This window comes from Pleurodeles waltl, chromosome 3_1 (assembly GCF_031143425.1).
Source record: "Pleurodeles waltl isolate 20211129_DDA chromosome 3_1, aPleWal1.hap1.20221129, whole genome shotgun sequence".
Classification (NCBI taxonomy): domain Eukaryota; kingdom Metazoa; phylum Chordata; class Amphibia; order Caudata; family Salamandridae; genus Pleurodeles; species Pleurodeles waltl.
Window position 1 is genome coordinate 155,645,478 of NC_090440.1, and position 18,971 is coordinate 155,664,448.

Consider the following 18,971-nt stretch of genomic DNA (forward strand, 5'->3'; position numbering starts at 1 on the left):
CCCGCTGGCGGTTGTGCAGATTTCCTGGGTGCCCCACAGTATGTCTATCCTGGTGTGTACCTTATGTGGTATTGAGTAGAATGAGTATTCCCTTTGTAGTGGGTGTTTCACGCGCCATATGTCATGTAGACCCATATCGCTAGCCCATGCATGTAGTGGGCGTCTGGTGTTTCTATTGGCTGTCGTTTGTGTGGGGGGGTTTGACCTGTCCAGCGCCGGGTCCGGTATACAATTGAAGTCCCCGCCCCATATGGCGGGTGCTTCAGGACTCACCAATAATGCTGGGGTGAGTGTACCCAGAAATTCAGATGATGCGTTATTGGGGGCATATATCCCTATTAGTGATAATTGTCTACCGTCAAGTCGACCCTCCACTACCACATACCTGCCTCCCTGATCTATCCTGTGCGATGTTTGGAGGAAGGGGACGCCCCCAGCTATCCATATAAGGACCCCCCTCGCGAAGGTCGAGTAGGATGTGCCTATTATCTGTCCCCCCCATTTGCTCCGCAGTTCTTGCAGGTCGGGGTCTCGTAGGTGAGTCTCTTGTAGGATTGCAATGTGTATACCCTGGCGCCTGAGACGTGCGTGCACCCGGGACCTTTTACTCGGTGTCCCCAGTCCCCTGACATTCCAGGTGACTATTTCATATTTATGCGTGATGTGGACTGCGGATTGAGCCATGTTTTATTTTGCGAGGGTGCATCTAGCACTCTGCCACCGGCTGAGGCCCAGCCGACTCCCCCCAACCCCAGCACGTCTGCGGTCAACCCCATCAGTCTCAGCAATGTTCCCTGTGTTATGGACGGACCTGTAGTGTACAAACTAACTGTTACCCCCCTTCCCTCCCCAACTGGATCCCTTCCCCAACTGTAAACTTGTAACAAACTGCGCACCCCGCTGGAGTGTGAGCAAAACTGTGTCCATGTGGATGTCTGTGGGGGAGCAATTTTACCAACCGGATGCAGCTCGTTATGGGGCTCGCATCCTTCTGCAGAACCGGTCTGCAGATGATTTGGGGCGCTCCCGGGGTGAGCTGTTCCCTCCCCCCCGCGTCCCATCGCCGCCAGCAGTGCGCAGTCTGGGTGTGGGAACAGTTTTCAAGAAAAAAGAAAAGATACATAGATTCAGATGTGGTAGCCACCCACATCCAGTGGCGCACGCAGTGTCCAGTTCTGCTCCTCGGTTGTGGCGGCCAATTCCGGCGGGGGGATGACTCAGCGATACTCAGTCAGAGTGCATCTGCGGTTCTGGGGGTAAACTCTGGACCTTTTAGCACATCTGTTAGTGTAGAGTCCGAGCTGATCGAGTCTGACTCCGAGCCTTCTTCGGGCGCGACCTGAGAGCCTCAAAGGAGTTCTGTCTCAGCAGGGGGGTTTCTTTCAGGACCTTGGCTCTTTCTTCTGCGGCCTGTTTCTCCGTGGGTTGTCCCCTGGTGCGCCTCTTAGTGCGTTTCCGCGGAGATGATACTAACCAGTCCTTGTCAGTGCCATCCGCTTCTTGGGGGCGAGAGAGCCCCTTGGCGTGGATCCACGTCCAGGCATCCTCCGGGGAGGTGAACACGTGGGTGCGTTCTTCTGTTGACACTCTTAGTTTGGCAGGGAATAGTAATGCGTACTTTATGTCATGCTCACGAAGGCGCTGCTTTATTTTGACGTAGGAGTTGCGTTGTTTTTGTACCTCTTGAGTGAAGTCTGGGTAGGCGCTGACAACTGAGTCCTCGTATCTAAATGGGCCTTTGTTGCGGAACTGCTGCAGTATAGCATCGCGGTCTCTAAAGTTCAGGAACCTGGCTATTAGCGGTCTTGGAGGTTTTCCCGGAGTCGGGGGACGTCCCAGGATCCGGTGCGCTCTTTCCACAGAGAAGAACCTCGATGGGGCCCCATTCAGAACTTCTTTGGTTAGCCAGTGTTCCAGCAAGAGGTCTGAGTTTTGATCCAGTGATTTTTCAGGGAATCCCAGAACCCGTACGTTGTTGCGGTGAAATCTGCCCTCCGCCTCCTCTGCTCTTCTCAACGGTGTCTTTACTTCTGCGTTGAGGCGGAGAATTTGTTTTTGGTTGTCCGCTACCATGGGGGTCAGTTCACTTAGCACCTCTTCTGTTGACTTCACTCTTTCAGATAATTTGCGATGGTCTACTCTGAGTAGATTCAGGTCTTGCGATACCGTGTCTATCCTGTTCTCCAGTGAAGATTTAGGGGGTTATTCTAACTTTGGAGGAAGTGGTAATCCGTCCCAAAAGTGACGGTAAAGTGACGGATATACCACCAGCCGTATTACGAGTCCATTATATCCTATGGAACTCGTAATACGGCTGGTGGTAAATCCGTCACATTTAGGACGGATTACCACCTCCTCCAAAGTTGGAACAACCCCCTTAGTGTCCATAATTGCCTGTAGCATTTTCTCGAATTGTGAGGAGTGGGCCTGGAGTGTGCTTTCCAGTGACTGTAGGGTTGGTATAAGTTGTTGATCTCCGGGTGTTGGTCCGTGTGTGCTTCGGTCTTGGCTTTTCGCTGATTTGGACTTCCCGGCCATTTTTCCTGATTTTTAACTGTCCTTTGGGTAGTTGTACTGCACCACCGGGTGCAAACCGGGTGGATGGCTTTGCTGGTGGCGCACCCATGCCTCGCTGTTTGTGTCTCCTCGTCTCACGCGCACCCACGCGGCTGCCTGCGTTCTCCAAGCAGGCCTGGCGGAGGCAGCGCGCCCCCGCGGGCCACCGCCGATGGGCACTCCACGTTCTAGAGTGCCGGCCCTCCTGGTGACCTCCGAGGTAGGTTTTAACCAGGGTAGACAGGATCCCCCTACCACTGGGCCCGCCGATCAGCGCGGGCAGAAGAAAGGGGGGAGCTAAACCCACGTTGCGTTCGCCGGTTCCCCCGCCGACAACAGGCTCCAAGCGCTGGATCCTCCAGTAAAATGGGGGGGAGATCCCCCTTGTGTGCGTGTGCTGGTCAAGCTCCGGGTGCCCGTGGCATCACCGCCGCGGCCGGCCACTCTTGCGGTGAAGTGGCGCCGCGCGCCTTAATCCAGTTCCAGGGCCGGTCGCGTGTGTGCCCCACGGGCTGTAGTGGCGAGTGTTTCTTGCGGCCCCCAGGTCCTCTCTGGGGGCGCATCTCGCGCACAGATGTTGGGGGGCACACCCAGGGGCCTGGGCAACGGGGCCGCGGCGTCCGCTCCTCCCCCACCCGAACAGGGGGGGGGAACAATGGTGAGGAGGGCGGAGGGGGGAGCGAGGGGGAAGCAGGGCCCAAGTCTAGGCCCACCTCCCCTCGATGCGAGCCCCTCCCGCCGCCAGGCACCCACCGTGTAGCAGTTCTCATAGGTCGGGCCTCGGGACGCCGCTCCAGCAAAGATGGCGGCCGCCGCCCCTCTGAGGCTCCTGTATCCCCGGCGGCTGCGCCCCGCAACCACACAGCTTCAGTCGGCTCCGCCGGTGGAGGGCCGGATTCCGCGGAGCAGATCCCGTCTCCGCATTCAGGTAATGGGGCCCCGGGAGCGCCTTGCAATTGTTTGTTGACGAGCCCGAGGCGGAGCGCTTAACTAAGCGTCCTTCCCGGCCGCCATCTTGGCTCCTCCCCCCCAGATTTTGAAGTATATTACTGGGCTGGTCAGTTACAATGGCTAGCAAAGTTAATCAGCGAGCCCCCAGTGGCACGCGAACTACGAGCCCCCCTAAGTTGCCCACTAGAAGGGATACTGAGCATACTATTGTACCCCAGGAGACAAAAATAACAACTGCCACTGGAGTGGGAGTCAACAAGATATTGCTGGGAGCAATATCTAAAACGCACACATACTAAGACTCCGTACACACCAGAAGCGCCCTTAATCTGCCTGAAACACATAATGGGGAGCCCAGCACTAATAGGACTTAACAAACTAGTAGCACATAACATAACAAAACTGGGGTACCTGTTCTGCAGTGGGAAGCTACGCACATACACAGAACTGCAAGAACAGTTTGATATCCCGTCAGGAATATTTATTACCTACAACGCAGTTACAAGAAATATACAAAAGACATGGAGAGCAGGCACACAGGAACCTCCTACTCACTGAACCTTATTTGCTCAATAGGGGAACAGAGAGGAATGATCTCAGCAATCTATCAGACCCTACATAAAAGCACATATACACCTCTGGATAAACTTAGACATTAAATGGCAGACAGAGTTAGAAATCGCCATAGAAGAACAGCAGTGGGCAAGGATTACCTCTCGTATCTACTCAGTATCTAGGAACGCCAGATTTTAATTAATAAACCTATATATTTATCATAGAGCCTACGTAACCCCACATATGATAGCTAAAATGTATAATACAAGCGGAACAGGCAACCCTAGGTGTGCTGAACCAGAGGCGGGACTCGTGTAAATGCTGTGGAGTTGCCCAAGAATTAGGCCATACTGGGAAGAAATAGTTGGGAAAATCTCTGCTTGCACAGAAAGAACACTGACTTCTTCCCCTTTGATGGTGCTACTGGGAGACTTCACTCGCCCCTCAGCCTATAAAATATCTAACAAATTCATAGATCTAGCACTAGTCCTAGATAAAAGGGAAATGATGTCACATTGGAAAGATACAGTGGGCCGTCAAGTAAATAAATGGCAAGACACTTTAATAAAATGGGCTGAAATTGAAGGATCTGTACTACTGCAAGAAGCCATGTAGGAGAGGAGGCCAAGGGATGCAGCGAAACAATGGGACTCGATCTTGGAGATCTTAAAGTTCCCAGATACCCCTCCTCCTGAAGACGCCATATCTACCTCAGAATCCGACTCTGATCTCGCCTCTACGTCCAAGACATAAATCTGTACATGTTTGTGATTGGCTGTTATATTAATCTGTGAAACACGGACTCAGGGGAACTACACGATGGCTCAAGTGCATGAAGGGGGGGAGGGTGGTGTTTCAAGAGGGAAGTTTGGAATGTCTACTATGTATATATTGTGGACTTGTTTGGAAAAAGCAATAACAGATATTTTTTTTTAAAAAGGGGGCTACTTTCTTCTCTGTAATCGATTTGAAAAATGCGTTTTTCAGTATTCCATTGCATATCGATAGCCAATTTTTTACTGGATTTACATTTAAAAATCCTCAGTATTGCCATAGTAGGTTTCCTCAAGGATTTTGTGAATCCCCAAGTATTTTTAATCAAACAGTTAAAAAGGATTTAGCAAACATTCAATGTAAAAGTACGCTTTTACAATATGTGGACGACATTTTGGTTTGTAGTGCCAATGAGGAGATATGCCGAGAGGATACAGTTGGTCTTCTCTGCACGCTTGCAAACAAAGGCTACAAGGTGGATAAAAATAGGTTACAGTACGTGCAAAAAGAGGTTCATTATTTGGTACAACTATTATCTAAAGATGGACGAAAAGTGACACCTGACAGATGGAAAGTATAAAAAGCATGCCCAAGCCCCCGAATACCAAACAGATGCAGCTGTTTCTGGGACTCTGTAATTATGTGAGACAGTGGGTGTTTGATTATGCTACAGCGCCCCTTCTTAACATGTTAAAAGAATCCCATACGGCTGCAAATAAAATCCATTGGACAGAGGATGGAGAGATGGCATTCCAAGAGCTAAAGAAAGTGATTATGAATGCCCCAGTGTTAGGTACTCCTGATTACAAGAAACAATTCTACCTCTTTTGTCACTGTAATGGAATGACTATGACTGCTTTATTAACTCAGAAAACATCTATGGAACATAAGCCAATTGCCTACATCTCCACTGTGCGCCACAGGCCCAGGGCACTACCACTGCCAGACTTCAGCGTCGACTCGGATGTGCAGCAGGAAGGGCCAAGCACACCGTCTGCACCAGACAGGCGCAGTCAGATACTGGAGGGCAGGGGTCAGCCAGCACAATGCAGGAGTGCCACAGTGTCCCAGCAGCAACCTCATGAAGCAGGTGAGGGTCTGTCCTTGTTCGGGGGCCATTGAGGCTGCTATGTTGCAGCAACAGCGACTGCAAAACAAGCGCATACTTAGTTTGGACCGGAACCTGAGAGTCCACAATAGACACATGATGGGCCTGCATCGGCAACTGGAGGCACTGAACAGCAACATCACACAGCTGCGTGAGGGACAGGTGCAGGCTTCTGAGGACACTAGGGACCTTACTAGTGCAGTGCGTGACCTCTGCCAGGAGCTGCGCCATGAAAGGGTTAGCCGGTGCAGACAGGAACACCGATTCAGGAAAATGTTTGGCAGCTACTGCAGGTCCTCCAACAGGATGGCGAACTCCGGTCGCGCTGTGGCGGCACAAGTGGAGGCTGCACACACCAGCAGGGACGTGGTGCAGGGCCTTGTGCACATCACTAATGTGATTGAACTTGTCATGGGACAGAGATCTGCCACTCCCAGTGAGGTAGCCTTGGGGGACACTGAGGACAGTTCTAGCCTCAGTAGTGTGGCCGTACCTGCAGCAGACACCAGACAGCGCAGTGCCAGGCGCAGCACTGCCACTGAAGGTGACATTCAAGGTGCCAGTGAGTTAACTGGGCACCCGAGTGGTGTGCGTGGGAGGAGAAAGTGAAGTACCGCATTAACACTGGTGTTGCCAATATGACGTAATAGTGCGTGACTCAGTTCTTTTGTTCATTTTATTTTTTTCCATCACCTGTTTACTTCATTTATCACTCATTCATTACCTGACGTAAGGTAATACATTTCTATCACTACAGTTACAGTTGTCAGTGGATTTTTGCCATTCATACTCACGTCTGAAATGGTTGTGTGTGATGTCGGAACGCCTTTGCCTTCCCTCTGCTGCACTGGTCCTGTCTGTTGGCTGTAGAGGTGGTATGGGATCGTCATCCTCATCTAATTCAGTGTCACTGATTTCTATAGGTATGCCCCTGGTTGTAGCTATATTGTGCAAGATTGCACAAGTAGCCACTATTCTACATGTGGTTTCTGTACTGTAGTGCCCCTCCACTTTTGTGGAGGCAACGGAAGGGACTCTTCAGCAGGCCAAATGTGCGCTCCACAACGTTGCGGGTTGCCCTGTGTGCTGCATTGTATCTCCGTTCTGCTGGTGTTGCGGGATTGAGGTAGGGCGTCATCATGTAGGTGCGCACTGCGTAGGCACTGTCTCCTGGAAGGGACAGAAGGTGTGATGAGTAACTCTGCCATCTGACATGGGTTTGTCATCTATTCGCCAGTGTACAGAGTGACATTACCTAGTAGATATCCTTCACCAAACTCCCCAGCTAGCAGTCTTGTGTAAATGCCGCTGTGGCGAAAGATGTAAGAATCATGTGTGCTCCCTGGGTACCTGGCCACGAGATCAGTTATGAAATAGGAGGCATTGCATATCACCTGTATATTCATGGAATGTTGGTATTTACGGTTTTGGTACACATACTCTGTGACTGATGGTGGACATATTGCTACATGTGTGCCATCTATGGCACCTAGGACTTGGGGGAACTGTGCTATCTGGTAAAACTCTATTTTTGTCTGCTGTATTTCCTGTGGGGTGTGGGGAATCTGATGTACTGTTGGAGTTTGCTTAGCATGGCGTTGATAAATGCATTGAAAAATCTGGAGAGGGTACTTTGTGACACCCCCCCACCCGCTGCTATGACCCCTTGATAGCTCCCTGAGGCGAGTAGGTGTGGGGAGCATAATACCTGCACATGGGTGGGTATGCTGTGAGTCCTTAGTGTTCTGCGCTGCAGTATGGGTTGTAGCTCAGCTATAAAATCAAGTATCATGGCTGAGTTCAACCTATACCTCTCAAATATTTCCTCCTCTGTCAGGTCAAATAGTGTAATGCGCACTCTGAAAATGCGCTCCTGTCTCCTCCTCCCTCTCCTCAAACCTGCCAAGATCCTCATCCTCCTCACCATGACGTAGAGTGCAGCCATTGTGGAAAAGAGTCTGAGGCATTCTGGGCCTTTATATAGGTTGCACCTGGTTACCACCTGGTTTCACTTAGTGGTATTTTGCATGTGCAAAATGCCATTCTGCGAAAAATCGCTAATTGCAATTTTTTGATGTATCTAATTGCAATTTGGATTTTGCGAATCGCATTTTGCGCCTCGCAATTTCCTACTGGAAATACCAAATTGGAAAATGCGACTCGCAAAACCAGGTCGCACCGCAAAAAAACACAATTTTTGCGATTTCTTATTTTTGGTCTGCGAATGCCTTTCATGCATCGCGGACCACGTTTTTGCACTTGCAAACGGTCGATTTTTGCGATTCGCACCGTTTGCAAGTGCAAAAACTTTTCATACATCTGGCCCTAGATGTTACAATCTATTCAGATTCAGCATATGTTACCACTACTGTGTATTCAAGCATCCACAGGTGGGAAAGGAGACGGTTTTTAAAACTGATGTGTCTCCACTGATGCCCAGAGATTTATTGTCAAAATTGATACATGCTTTAACATTACCATCTAGCGTGGCAGTAATAAAATGTGCAGCCCATACAAATAAGCAAGACCTCGTCTCCAGGGGTAATGCTCTGGCAGACTGGGCAGCTAAGGAGGCAGCAAAGGCATCTCTAAATTATATTGATACAGAAGAGAGTACATTGGAAATGCTAAGTAGACAACAGAATGATATTGACTTACCACCCTCGTACATTGAGACAGCACAATTACATTTACGTGAGTTGCAGGAACAGGCACCAACACATGAAAGGGAGTTATGGGAACAGCGAGGATGTATACAATCACCCACAGATTTTATCTATAGAAAGGAAAGCACTGGGAAACCTGAAATGCCCCACGTTTTGTTGCACACAGAGCTGGAACAATTGCATCTTCCTGCGCATACTGCCAAAGAATATCTTCTAGCCTGGCAGATTGGTTCATCCCACAATTGTCAGAGATGATTACAATGTATATTGCTGAATGTGCAGTATGCCAACAGTACAGCCCAAGACCTACAATAAAAATTCATTACATCAACAATTCCCCGTTCGACAGGTCCATTTTGTTGACATGATTGATAGATGTAACAATTATAGGTATCTAATAGTTGTGGTCTGCCCTTTTTCAAGGTGGATTGAGGCAGGACCATGTGTACATAATGATGCTAAAGCAGCAGCTAATTTTTTGATAAGAGAAGTAATACCAAGATGGAAACCATTCGATCAGATAATGGCAGCCATTTTGTAAACGTCCTTTTTCAACATATTTGTATCTCTCTGGGGATAAAGCATAAACTGTCATCTGTCTATCATCCCCAAAGTAATGGAATAGTAGAACGCCTCAACAATTTATTGAAAAATAAAATAAGTAGACTGTGTGGTACTTTGCATAAAAATTGGTTACACTCTCTTCCATTGGCCTTGTACGCTCTGAGAAATACGCCAGGAAGTGACCACCACCTCACACCGCATCAGATAGTGAGAGGACGCCCTATGCCAACTCTGTTGACAGTAGCAAGGAGAAGGACAGATGCGCATAAAACTGCTGAAGTGTTGGGGGAGGAAATGAGTGGGTATTTGTCTCAACTGTTGAAATCTGCTAAGTTCTTCTCCAAACAGGTAACTCAGCAACAGAAGTGCACCACCACAGCCCAGCAGATTAGTCCAATTTCTGTGGGACAGTCCGTATACATTCGAAATTTTGTGAGACGATGGAAGGACAGCAAATTCGAGGGGCCTTATCCGGTCACTCAGAGCACCCCCACTGCAGTGAAAATGGAGGGCAGGAAACCATGGATACATTTGTCAGACATTCGACTGGCTCCTACTTTGTGTCACACGTTGCCATTGGCACAGGAACTTTTGCAGGAAAACGAGCCAGTGGAGAAATAACAGTGTACTTTTTCAAAGAGCGAGTGGAGCATCATACTAGTTCCGCCAAAATACTTTTCTGGATTTTTTTTGTATTTGTCTTTTTAATTTTTTTCTTATTTACTGCTGGTTTGCAATGGTATTTTAGGCCATGTAGAGAATCATGCTTAAAGATGACATATTCTAAAAGAAATGTATATACAAATAGATCTCATGTTATACATTATAGACTAACTGAAAATGCTTGGTATCAACACATGATGGAAATAGGTATGCAAAGTTCTATTGAGTCATGTTTAGTATGTTCTTTGATTCCATATGCTAGTGATTCAGATAGACTGCATTCATCTAAAGAAGTCTCATCTAATGTTACAGAGTGTCTTCTCCATCTTTTCCTATGTAGAATGAGGGCTCTGATGCAACCTTTACAAGTGCAACAGGGAACATTCTTAGTAAACATCACACAATATGAAAGAGGACTAGCTGACATAACAAACGTTCTGACTGACTATAAGGATATAGAAACAAAAATAGAAGCAATGTCAAGGACAGGAGCTTTAAGGTACAAGGGGGTAGATGGAAAGCTAGAACAATAGGACAAGGATTTTTAGGGGTATCACAATCTACTTTTTTATGTAGAGATTATACAGCCACACCTAGGCCTTATGACTGTCAAGAGAGACCTTATCTTAGGGTAAATGGGTCAGTATATGTCCATGGTCAATGGCACCATGGTGCAATATTTGGATGTAGAGCTCTCTCCTTATGGGAGAAGAGTGGGAAAAGCATAATATAGAACAAGATTGCCAGGCAATATGGAATAAAAATATACAAGGTTTAACCTGGGTAGAAACACCTACAACTCTTCGAGTGGGTCGAATGCCAAGTGTTTTCTCTTTATGTTTTAAGGGTAATGGAACAATTTCAGTAGGGACAAACGTTAATTGTATCATCACAAGATATAATGAGGACATGCAATGGGGCACCTCTAGTCTAATGGACTATTATTGGCAATGTGGAGAATGGCTATATACGCGACTTCCCGCAGGATGGAATGGTCTCTTTTCTTTAGTCACTATGCACACCCCTTCCTTGGTAATTCCAGGAGTGGATGTTTCAAAGCTACATGAGCATCCTATAAGCCGTCTAACTACTTTGTTACACCATCATCGAAGGAGAAGAGCTGCTGAATATTTTGGAACTGCAACATGGGCAAATATTCCACAGGAATATCGACTGTTTAACGACGCCCAGTTGTTTTATGGAAGCATCCTCCCATTCATTCAGGCCAAAGCCACTGCTCGATGGTTGCAAATAACTTGTTGGGAACTGATGAAAGCCATCAATGCAACGGAAGATGGTTTCAATGCAATCAAAGAAGAATTGAGGGAAGTGCGAGTGATGCTTATGCAACATAGGTATGTGTTAGACTTGATGACGGCAATGGAGGGTGGGGTCTGTGCCAAAATCGGTACGGCGTGTTGCACATACGTGCCGGCTAATGATGCGGACAATGGAACGATAACAGAGGCTATACAGACTTTGCACAATATACAGAAGAACATGGTAGAAGAGGGGGTGCCTCCAACAAGTGGTTTCCAGGGTTGTTTTCATGGATGCCGGCCTGGTTACCTGAGTTGTTTAAAGGACTTCTTCCAATTCTTGTGAGGATCCTTTTAATGTATTGCCTAGTTCAGGTTATTGTAGGGTGTTGCAAATCAGGTAGTCAGAAGTTGGGGGGGATGTTTACTAATAGATTAGGTAGTAAGGAGTGGAAGGAGAAGCAAAATGCCTACACTGAGATGGGTGCATTGGGTAGGAAAGGTGAGCAGGTAGTTGAAAATTGAACTAGAGGGGGGAATGTAATAGGCCTTAAGAAAACTAAAAAGGGCCTACTCTGGTCAACACATGAATTAGAAAACAAACGTGCAGAAGTCTATATTATACGAGAAAAGTACAGGCCTTGGTTTGAACATAATGGTCAAGAAGGACTGCAGGGACAGAAAGGAGAACGAGAAGAGAGGCCAGGTGCAGGGTAAAGTAGTTACGATTCAGCCTAGCATACCACAGATAACTTAGAAGGATGCGCACACACAGGGGAGAGTCTGAGCTACTTTCTGATAGCAGTAAAAGATAAGGGTAAATCACGACAGACTTGAAAGGGAGACACAGTGTTAGATGTATGTGTTTCAAAGGCTGGCAGAAAGGAGGTGACAGGACATAAAACTTTTAGAGACTGGGAGACGTGTAGGGGGAACATATTGGTAGAGGTCACAGGGCAGGATAGAAGGACATTGTGTATGTTAGATACTATGTACGTAATAAATCTGTCAGGACTGTATTTTTGTAACAAGCAGTCAGATAGCGTTTAAAGATTATTGCTTTTGTTAATTGTAAGTGTTGTGAAGGAGTTGGATTTTAAGTGCCCACCAAGTGTATAAAAATCACTGTGTGAAAGAGCTGAGTTGAGTGTGGCTTCAGTTGCAGAACTGTGCTGTACTCCCGGTCGTATTTTGTTTTATTTTATTTTACTTATAACTACTCAATTATTACTATAATTGTGTCACTTCTTTACTATTGATAAGAAATTCAACTACACCTATCTAAGCTGAAATACAGACATGGGTTAAACCCTCGCCCCCACAACAATGGCATATTTGGCAATACATGTAGCCAGTTCCAGATATGCAGTACAAACTCTGGGTCATCCACATTGGGACTGTATGTATTGAGCATAGTAACCAAGGTACCACACAGCCAGCCCTGCACCAGATCATAGCGTCCCTGTTCATACACCTCAGAATGTGTCAGCTCAAATGACACCCCCTATTTGATTAATATAATTACCCCTCAAGTATATGTAGAATATGATGTGGCCATACGGGACCCAACCCACCTTGCACCCACCCTCTCTGCCGAACGCTTGGAGAGGTGCATTTCAGGCAGATATGCTACCTGCACATTATGTGTATCAAGACATGCTAGCACCTGTCTTATTTTTTTTCAGATTATTTACCCCCATACAATCCAAGACAGAACGCTGAGGGAGGCTACGTTAGTAGTCACTCTATCGTTCATATCTCCAGGATGACATTGATTGTGTATTGGAATAAAGCAAGTCAATTACAGGCAATAACTGCAAGGCCCAGACTTTACGGGCAAAATATCTCCTGATCCCCAACCCTCCCTTGACCCACTTCAGCGACCCCCAACTTGCCAAAGGCACATCCCCCCATTCAACCATAACAATACCATTTATAACCATTCAGCACTTCACTGAGCACAACTCTAACACTTGTCATGCACCTTCTTGGGACTCAGGGTATCCCTCCAGGGGTTGTATAGAGGGCCAGCCTCCCCCTAAACGGAGGTGACTGGGCCGTCTTCGCTGCCCGCTCACCCTAAGAATAGCCATCAACTCTGTCTAAACAATAGTAATCGGTGCTGGAATAAATGTGTCAAGGATAGACTAGCCACTCCAAGGTAAGGCGCAGGACGTAACGCTTAAAGATCTTTCATGTTGCACAGCAACTATCCATCTGCTAATCGGTTTTATCTGAGGCTGGTCTGGGCCTTAGTCCTGCCTTCTTGAGATGGTCCATGGCAGCCTGGGGGGTGGCAGATATCTTCTGACCCTCTGGCAGTTGGACCCGCAACCGTGCTGGGTACAGCATGGTATATTCAACTTCTGCCTGCTGCAGTTTCTTTTTCACGGGTGCAAATTCCTTTCTGGCTGCTTGTACTGCTGTGGTGAAATCAGGGTAGAAAACAATTACACTGCCTTGTTACTGAACTGTCTACGCTCCTGGAGAAGTGCAGCACCACATCCTGATCCCTATAAACCATAAGAGGGACAGGGAGATTATAATGGTCCAGTGTACAGCCTCCCTACATATAGTACAAATCAATAAGGTACACTGTTCCACAAAGAAAGTCCACTGGTACTGAAGGCACTTCTAAAAGTAGAAGCTAGAGCCCTCACACATCCACTGGATATCATGCTTCATCATAGGGCTTGCTCTTCGTCAGACTGGCGCTGCAATGTCTGATAGGCCACACAAGGTGGTTCTTTGCTAGAGATCTTAATTTGAAGTACGTGCAATGGATGGGAGTAGGAATAAACTCAAACCTACAGCTAGAGAGGAGCAGGACAAAAAGGGGAAGTTAAAATTGGCTCGAGAGCCCAAACACAGTGTGTTTTATTAAGCAGAGAGGATCTCGGTCAATGTTAAAAACTCAAGGGAGTGGGATGGAAATAATGTTCCACCACTCTACCAACACAGTGGGGGTAGACAGGAAAAATCTTCCTTCAGCCACTGAATGAGGGCAACATGTTTCAGGCCTAAGATGTCCCTACGGATCAAGTGGCGTTTCATCAGGACCAAAAACAAACATCTCCTAAGCTACACTGCATACCCTAGTAACATTAGGAATTTATAGGGTAGATATAAATTACTTAATGCGCTACACAAATCAGAACCTTAATTGGTGAGGACCTGTGGAAAGGAAGGAATAAACCAACATATGCTTATACTTATACAAATGTTGGCTAATAAGTGCTCTGAGAACCAGGAGGAGACCAGGACCAACCTGCTTTCCTATGCACCTGAGGTGCATTGCCAGTCGGATTGACTTTGCAGCTTCCCCCGCTGCGTTGTTCTCCGCAGCAGCAAATTCCTTTCTGTGGTCCTTCACCAAAGGGGTATCTGACCTCATGGAACTGTCTTTGGCTACAACCTTCTTCTTTGTCCCACTGGAGATTTTCAACTTCCATTTCAGCGACTAGGTAAAAATCTTCACCATCGCTCTGATCCATGGCTACCTGACGATGCTCCCTCCTCGGACACTCCTGTATCCTTTCCCCACTGAACTTCTACCTTCTCAAACATTTTCTCTTGAAAATGTTTCTAAGACCGAAGGTAAGCGCTGACCAGGCCCAATCCACTTCTTTTATCCGAACCGCACTCCATTGCGCTCTGCCTTAACTTTTGACCTTGACCCAGTCTTGCGTGACCAGATGTCAGCAATTGGAGGTATTTTGCACCTTTAACTTTACAATGTAATAGTTCTACTGATTGGATTTTTGTCATTTTGGTGTCAATTGATTTATTAAAATGTACTGTATTTTTCTAACTTAGTGTGGTGTTTTTCTTGTGTTGTGTTTTAACTTTATTACTGTTTGTGTGCTGCATAACTATTTTACACATTGCCTCTAAGTTAAGCCTGACTACTTTTTGTGCCAAGGTATCCAGGGTTAAGCAGTGTTTAATTAAAGTGACTTTTCATGGTTCTGCCTGCAAGGGATTGTGGCTGTTGCTTGACCAGGGATCACACCTCAGTCAGTCAATGACCCCAATTTCTCACAAGATGTCACTACCGCTTTGTACTCTACTACATACATTTATCATTGTACTGGATAATAGTATGTGTCTACTGACACTTTCTATTAAAAACTACAATTTTTCCATAGTCTCTACTACATATAGCCATCATGTTAAGAAGAGGTGACTGAGTACATTTGTGTATTTTTCTACAGGATAGTAAATATGCATAGTAGGTATTCTTGAATAGGATAGTTGCAGCCCACAACATACTACACCTGTTAGTCTTTTGAAATTATTCAGTAGATAACAATTATTTTCCCTATGCTATTAACAACATTTTGTATCCAATATGGAGGTCTGTGAGAAGGTCTCAGTTGTTCAATACACTCTAGTATAAATATATACCATTATGAGCAGGACTCTCCCACAAGAGTGTGTTTGTATATAATAGATTTTTGAGCTATTACAGTAGAATCATCTCTCACTGGGCAAGGTATTCTAGCCATCGGAGGGAGGACGGACGCAGTGAGAAAATTAAGGCTTTGTAATTTTGACTAATCGTATGTTACTCTGTGTGTTAATGTATGGCAATATACGAATATGGACACTACACCTTGTATAACTGAAATTTAACTATTTGCTTATAGTATATTCACGTTTAACTAGATGTATTTTCTTAAAGTTGACTTGCCTGCAAATAGGTCTCATGTGTTCAAAGGCTTTTCACTGTTAAACTTAATGTTGATTTCAAAATGTGTTTTCATGTTTTCCATCTGATTACAGGAGCAGCACAACAAGCTTAGTTAGAAGAGGAGCTGATTGTTTGATATTAGGGAAAGTTAGAGTAGAAGATGGCACAACCTGATTGGTCCCAGCTCGTTGGAGTTGATGGGAAGAAGTTCTGGGAAAGAATGAGACTAATTTAAGTGTGTGTTTTATAATAGGTGTACGGGGACCGTGCCCTGACTTTGCCAAGGGAGGACCGTTCTCATACTCTGCTGATCTGTTATATCTGAGATTTCATATTTCTGGTTCTTGAGTTAGAATCTTGAACGCTTATGACTATCTACCCCCTGAACCTTTATTTGGTTCACTTCAGATTGAGACTTTCTACCTAGGTTTTCGTGCTGCTGTCTTTAGATGCTTTATTTAGTTTAGGGAAGTCTCTGTTTTGCATATGCATTCCTTAAACAAGTTATGCTACTATTATCTGATATAAGCAGCTGGATTGATTAACCTTTACTGAATTGCATGTTTATCTGAAAATCAATTTACTAATAAAGCCTGTAACTGACTAATATGTAAATAAACCTTCATGGTTTAGAAACTACCCAGTCTGTTGTTGTTGTAGAACCAAACGGGTTTGCCTGTACATTTTACTTTGTTGACCCAGTGTTAGCTCCCAGAAAACACATTCAGCTGATATCTAAAGGTTCATATGACCGGTGACGCAATCTGTTTGATGACAACACTAGAGCCTGCCGGTATAGAAAATGGTGCGGTATCAATGGTTTATTTTAGCTTTCTGCCAGTTGAAATTCTCTCAACTTCAATGTAAGTTAACTGGAAAATTTAAATGCACCCAGCTTTTTACTAAATCTTCTGACCTTTAGACTCCCTAGAAGTGCATCGGTTAGCACACATTAGCCTGGGAAACTTGGCACCTCCGTAAAATATAGCCACGATCTATGCAAATGCTTGAAAGAAAATTAATGCTGAAGGAGCAAATACATTGTTACCTCTTCGTTCACGACTTGTAGTTATCTTTCAGTTGGCAGGCATGATGTGGGCAAATGAACACGAACTGTTCGAAAACTTAAAACAATGGTGCTAGTTCAAAAGATATCTATAAGAAAAAGCTTTAGAGCCTGTCATTGGCTGGATAGCTACATATCCTGAATTTCCATGAACACTTTCATATTTGACACTGTCCGCGTCTTTGACAGGCTCCACTGTTCCTTTATTACGGGGAGCAGAAGCAGAGCTTGAGCACCTAGGTATCCGCACCCAATCAGGTAAGAAGATACATATTCTGTTCAGTGGTGGCAAAGCCTCTTGCCATTTGTTTAGTTGGTGGAATTCATGTCATGGGATTGGCTGAGGGAGTTAATGTCAGCTGTTCGTTTGGCTGTGAGACTCCCCCCTTACAGACTATATCGCGGCTTAACATTGGATGAGGAAATGTTTGCCGGTTGTTTATTGGCGTGTTGTCCCACACAGTACCCGCGCGTCTGTCAGAGAGTGAACCTGCTATACGACCCGGCTTCCATCTGTTGACTGGCTCCACTGGTCGACTTTGACAGTAAGTTATCTGTGATCAATGGGAACAGGGTCGATGAAAAACTAGAGCTGTTGCCTAGAGCCACTCGGTCTGTACCGTGCGTCACTAGCGTGGCGCCTCCTGCGCCCTCCTCCTCTCGCCACGGCGCTGTCACTCTGCAGCCGCTGTAGGGCTACTAGTGTCTTTAGTGCTGCTGTCGTGCTCTCACAGCACCCCTCAGCAGGGCTGCACCGCCGGTGAGTGTGACATGCGACCCCTCTAAACCTTCCCCTACTCGGAACTCTGCTCCATCTTCTCTGCGGGGAGCGGGACTTGCTGTCCCCCTGCACCCGTCTCAAACTGTGCTTCATGACCATTTAGGAAGCCTCCTCGGAGGCCACAGCAAGGAGCCGACGGGGGTCTGAAAGAGCATGTGCTGTGCCCAACTCATGTATCAGTATTGGTGAAAATTAACCCTCCAAGTAGTTTAAAAATATTTCTACAATCATGGAAATTGTTTTGTGTAATCTGTTAGTTGATTTTTCTCTGGGCATCTGTCTTTTGCTTGGAATTAAAATACTAAGTGGGCGAATGATTGCTTAGGAAAGTATAGTTTACACAAACCACAAGTTTGCGCTCCAAACTACCTCCTTCATTTAAAGAATTCAAACGCATCTGTAACGTTGCTTATCCAGTCCAAAGCATTCTCTGATAGAATGGGGGCTTGATTTTCAGCACCGTCAAAAGCGGTGTTTGTGTGTTGCGTCGTTATACAACGGTAGCAAAAGAGTCACCATTGCCTTGCCTCAACTGTTATTTGAGGGAGGTTTTGTCTCCATGGTGAGCTTGGGAAGTGTGGGTGTGGTGAGCGGACTGTTACCGCATGGAAATATTTGTAGACGGTCTTAAAGCTTCGTGTTGTCATGCATCTCCCCTGAGGAAGCCTGTAATAAACTGTGACAGGCATTGCGCAAATTAACGATCCTAATGTATCACACTCACATAAATGCTTAAGGTTCAGATGAAAATAACGAAATATTCCCAAACTATATGAAATAGTTAAACCAATCCCTCATCCTTATAAAGATTTCATTTAATCGCCCTAATTTACCTTTGATGGTTAAATTGGGTGTGCATTTCACTGCCAGGGGATCCTTTTTACAACTTTGATTGGTGAAGGGGCATACGAATCTCAGTTCTTTCCATCTCCTGAATTTGGCAGTGGTATATCGGCATTTATACAGTGCTTCATGGCTGCATTCGATGTCCATTAAAGCAGCATGGATACTGTGATCCCAAGTACTTTGGGGATTGACCTTCACAGAGTGTGGGGGAGAAGTCGGAGATGTGGGTAAACAGATTGAAATGTCAACTAATTTGTTTACCTTTCATCTATCTAGCTATCTATATATTTTTTTTTCCACTGGAAAAAAACAAAGGTTACAGGGATGTTATAGTTAGGATCTGAATTTACTCGTACAAAACCTTAGAAATTCAGCGGTTATAGTTAGTTATTTCAAGTAACTATAATTCGTTCTCTAAGGTAACTATACTAGCGCCCCGCCATACACAGTTTTTGTCTTCAATAATTTAACTGCTAATGTTTCATTTGT

General features: G+C 45.8%; 1 protein-coding gene across 2 annotated transcripts in view; it reads left to right on the top strand.

The window, feature by feature from the left end:
• Positions 1-17,200: 17,200 nt before the first annotated feature.
• Positions 17,201-18,971, top strand: part of SCAPER (S-phase cyclin A associated protein in the ER) — a 2,262,878-nt gene continuing 2,261,107 nt past the window's right edge. Inside the window, exon 1 of one of the 2 annotated variants that reach the window (XM_069222023.1) lies at positions 17,201-17,400. The gene's annotated coding sequence lies outside the window, so the exon portion shown is untranslated. Of the gene's footprint in view, positions 17,401-17,511; positions 17,616-18,971 lie in introns of those variants that run through there. The other variant, XM_069222024.1, reaches the window with a different exon arrangement.